This window comes from Gadus macrocephalus, chromosome 2 (genome assembly GCF_031168955.1).
Source record: "Gadus macrocephalus chromosome 2, ASM3116895v1".
In the NCBI taxonomy this organism is placed as follows: domain Eukaryota; kingdom Metazoa; phylum Chordata; class Actinopteri; order Gadiformes; family Gadidae; genus Gadus; species Gadus macrocephalus.
Window position 1 is genome coordinate 10,229 of NC_082383.1, and position 5,490 is coordinate 15,718.

Here is a 5,490-nt window from a genome sequence, read left to right on the forward strand (position 1 = left end):
TGTGCAGAGAAAGGGATTGTACATCTCAAAACAACACCAAAATGGGCCCAAGCAAACGGCGAAGTCGAGCGCCAGAACAGCTCGCTCATGAAACGAATCAGAATCGCACAATCTGCCGGATTGGAATGGCAGAAAGAACTCAGGCGATACGTCACAGTGTATCGGGGAATTGCGCACAACACCACAGGAAAAAGTCCAGCCGAACTCTTATTCAACAGAAAGATGAGAGGGAAGCTGCCTGAGATTACACCAACATTCATGGACTTTGAACTGCAAGACCGAGATGGAGAACAAAAAGGACAGTACAAACTTTACGCAGACGATCGGAGAAAAGCTGAGCACTCTGATGTGGCTGTGGGAGACACAGTGCTGTTAAAACAAGAAAAGGTGGACAAAGTCAGCACAAACTTCAACAAAACACCACACACAGTAATCCACAAACACGGCAACCAAGTGACTGTAGAATCACCGGAGGGAGCTCAATACAGCCGGAACACAACTTACGTGAAAAAGTACATCACAAGCCAGCACGAACGGGAAGACGCGAGCGCACCAGACTACCCAGCGCAACAGCAGGCCATGAACTCTCACGACGGTCCAGCTGTGCCAGCTGTGCCCGACGGACATGCTACACCTGTCTCGAGACCTCAGAGGCAAAGGAAGCCTCCCAAGAGACTGAAAGACTTTGTGACGATTTAATACAGTGGCAATGAGTTAATTAATTTGCTTATATGGAAATACAGTTGACCGTTCTTGTTAACTGAGGTGTTTGCAGTTTTAAATAGATACCTTGGTGAATAGTTAATGCAATGGTTAATGGGAAAATTCTAAGAATAAGAAATCATTTTCAGATAAAGGTTCATTTACATAAGTTACAATGTGAAGTTTTTCTAGAGATGGGTTGATTAATAGCAGAGCTACGAGTTTTAATTACAACAGGTATTGATTTAGGTTTCTGATGACATTAAGTTCTGATCCAAGTAAAAGGGGGATGTCATGTACTGAATTACCATGCAGCAATGTGGGAACGTATTATTTGTTGTACTCAGGAATGTGTTGATGTGACGCACCGGAAGACTATGAGTCAGTTGAAGAGTTAACAAGTAAAGAAGACACACATGGTTGAAACGGTCTCGGAGTGATTGATTTAATTCGCTGTTAAGTTCATAGGTTTAATCCTGAAAGGAACAGTTAACAGTATAGATGTAACATATATATATATATATATATATATATATATACACAGGACTGTCTCAGAAAATTAGAATATTGTGATAAAGTTCTTTATTTGCTGTAATGCAATTAAAAAAACAAAAATGTCATACATTCATTACACATCAACTGAAATATTGCAAGCCTTTTATTATTTTAATATTCCTGATTATGGCATACAGCTTAAGAAAACTCAAAAATCCTATCTCAAAAAATTAGAATATTTCCTCAGACCAAGTGAAAAAAAAAGATTTATAACAGCAAAACAAAATCAAACATTTGAAAATGTCAATTAATGCACTCAGTACTTGGTTGGGAATCCTTTTGTACGGATTACTGCATCAATGCGGCGTGGCATGGAGGCAATCAGCCTGTGGCATTGCTGAGGTGTTATGGATGCCCAGGATGCTTCAATAGCGGCCTTTAGCTCATTTGCATTATTGGGTCTGGTGTCTCTGCTTCTTCTTCACAATACCCCACAAATTCTCTATGGGGTTCAGGTCAGGGGAGTTGGCAGGCCAATCGAGGACAGTAATGCCATGGTCAGTACACCAGTTACTGGTGGTTTTGGCACTGTGGGCAGGTGCCAGATCATGCTGGAAAATGGAATCAGCATCTCCATAAAGCTTTTCTACAGATGGAAGCATGTAGTGCACTAAAATCTCTTGGTACACAGCTGCATTGACTCTGGACTTGATGAAACACAGCGGACCAACACCAGCAGCTGACATGGCTCCCCAAACCATTGCTGACTGTGGGAACTTCACACTGGATTTCAAGCAACTTGGATTTTGCTCCTCTCCAGCCTTCCTCCAGACTCTAGCGCCTTGACTTCCAAATGAAATACAAAACTTGCTTTCGTCTGAAAACAGGACTCTGGACCACTCTGCAACTGTCCAGTGCTTCTTTTCCATAGCCCAAGTCAGACGCTTCTTCCGTTGTCTTGAGTTCAGGAGTGGCTTGACCATAGGAATACGGCTATTGTAGCCCATTTCCCGGACACGTCTGTGAACAGTGGCTTTTGATACCTGGACTCCAGCTTCAGTCCACTGTCTTTGAAACTCCCCCAAATTCTGGAAGCGGCTCTTCTTCACAATGCTGTTAAGGCTTGCTGGCATACTGGTGAAGGAGTTGGACTGGTAACCGGAGGGTGGCCAGTTCGAATCCCGAACCTCCACGGATGAGGTGCCCTTGAGCAAGGCACCTGAAACCCCCACCTGCTCCCCGGGCGCTGCACCGCGGCAGCCCACTGCTCCGGTAGTGCCGGTGTGTACCTGTGTGTGCACCTGTATTTGTGTACCCCACGTGTGTGGACCTCTGTGTGTGTATGTGTTCACCGGCTACCCGGATGGGTCAAAAGCAGAGAAAGAATTTCCCCCTAAAAAGGGATGAATAAAGGACTTATCTCTTAAGGCTGCGGTCCTCTCTCTTGGTTGTGCAGCATTTCCTGCCACATTTCCTCCTTCCAACAGACTTTTTGTGAATGTGCTTTGAAACTGCACTCTGTGAACAGCCTGCTCTTTTGGAAATTTATTTTTGTGTCTTACCCTCCTGATGGAGGGTGTCAATGATGGTCCTCTGGACAGCAGTCAGGTCAGCAGTCTTCCCATACTTGTAATTTAGTTTACTGAACCAAGCTGAGTGTTTTTAAAGGCTCAGGGAAACCCTTGCAGGTGTTTTGAGTTAATTAGACGATTCAAGTGATTAGTTAAATAGCCTGCTATTATACTTTTTCATGATATTCTAATATTTTGAGATAGGATATTTGAGTTTTCTTAAGCTGTATGCCATAATCAGCAATATTAAAATGACAAAACGCTTGCAATATTTCAGTTGACATTTTCTGAGACAGTCCTGTGTATATATATATATATATACCTGCTGAACAGAGTCTACTCTCATCTGGACAAGCCGGCAAGCACTGTGAGAGTCATGTTCTTTGATTTCTCCAGTGCCTTCAACACCATCCGTCCGGCTCTACTGGGTGAGAAGATGACTGCGATGGAGGTGGAGGCCCCCATCGTGTCCTGGATTGTTGATTACCTGACGGGCAGACCACAGTACGTACGCCTACAGAACTGTGTGTCTGACAAGGTGGTCAGCAACACTGGGGCCCCACAGGGGACTGTCCTCTCTCCCTTCCTCTTCACCCTTTTCACCTCAGACTTTATCTATTGCACTGAGTCCTGCCACCTTCAGAAGTTTTCTGATGACTCAGCAATAGTTGGCTGCATTGAAAAGGGGGATGACCGTGAATACAGGACTGTTGTGGACAACTTTGTCACTTGGAGTGAGCTGAATCACCTGCAACTCAACGTGACAAAGACGAAGGAGCTCATTGGGGATCTGAGGAGGGAGAAAACAGCAGCTGTGACCCCTGTTTCCAAACAGGGGGTCCCAGTGGACACTGTTGAGGAGTACAAGTACCTGGGGGTGTACTTTAATAACAAGTTGGACTGGTCTAGAAATGCAGAGGCTGTCTACAAAAAAGGCCAAAGCCGACTCTTTTGCCTCAGGAGGCTGAGGTCCTTTAACATCTGCCGGACGATGCTGAGGATGTTTTACGAGTCTGTTGTAGCCAGTGCAATCTTCTTCGCTGTCACATGCTGGGGCAGTGGGATGAGGGTTGCAGACACCAACAGACTTGAAAGACTGATTAGGAGGGCCGGTGATGTTGTGGGGGAGGAACTGGACACCCTGACGACCGTGGCAGAGAGGAGGATGCTGTCCAGGTTTCAGTCCATCTTGGACAATGTCTCACACCCTCTCTATGACACACTGGCCCTGCAGAGGAGCACCTTCAGCAGGAGATTCCTCTCACCCAGATGCACCACAGAGCGCCACAGGAAATCTTTCCTGCCTGTGGCCATAAAAATGTACAACGCCTCCCTTAGAATGTCAGACACCGTCCCTCTCTGTAATCTCTGACCTCAAACAAGGACTATAATTCTTGCACCTTTTGCACAATACTGTACAATTCTTTTTGTACAGTGCTGTCTTTTGTGTATGTATGCATGTATGTATGTATGTATATATATATGTATATATATGTGTATATGTATGTATGTGTATATGTATGTATGTATATATGTGTATATATGTATGTATGTATGTATGTATATATATGTATATATATATATATATGTATGTGTATATATGGTGTTGTATATATATTTATATTGTCCTTAAATTTTTTATTTGTATATTTTTGTTTTTCTTAGGTTGTATCTTTTATCTTTTGTGTATGTATGTGTATTTATGTTGCATGTATATATATATATGTGTGTGTATGTATATATATGGATATGGATATATATATGTTATATTTTATTCTTAATATTTATTTATTTATTTGTGTATTTGTGTATGTATATCTGGAGTTCGTGACAAAAATAATTTCCCTCTGGGATTATTAAAGTATTTATCTATCTATCTATCTATCTATCTATCTATCTATCTATCTATCTATCTATCTATCTATCTATATATATATAAATAAAAATATAATATGGGGTAATATAATAATAAAACTATGCTGCTTTTCCCATGTTCTCCACATGGTAACGAGTACGTCTTCATTGCATGGAGAGATTCGACCACCAGGTTGCGTCCTTCTTCCATGTTTGGCTAAAATAGCGAGAAAGTAGGATTGAGTGATGACGTTTCATGCAGTTTGTGGAGGCGTCATGTGACGTGCGTGGTACAAGTTGAGCTAACATAACTAATACTTTCAAACAAAAGCTTGTTGCGTAAAATGGCCGTTCTTTCGAAACTTCCACATCTATATTACACATCTAAGGGTTAGGGTTAGGGCTATTTATATGCAATCTAAGTCGTTTCACAGCCGAGTAGGCTGAGAGAGGATCCTGAATGGAAGCGTTATCCCGGTCTACCGCCAGGCCATTTCAGGTCTCTTCCTTCCTATGAGCTTTCTGCGTCGGTGAACAGTCCAAGGAAAGAGAATAATTAAAATACGACAGAAAGAGCAACAAAAATGATATACATATGGAACTTGATGCATAATTTAAAACAGCAATATCAGAAACATGTTACAACACAAATGGATATCCCTTTATTGAAAGTCTCTCTCTCTCTCTCTCTCTCTCTCTCTCTCTCTCTCTCTCTCTCTCTCTCTCTCTCTCTCTCTCTCTCTCTCTCTCTCTCTCTCTCTCTCTCTCTCTCTCTCTCTCTCTCTCTCCCCCCCCCCCCCCTCCCTCCCCCCTTCTAACTGTAAGTCCCGCCTCTCATCAATAACGCCCTATTGGAGAATCACGTTCC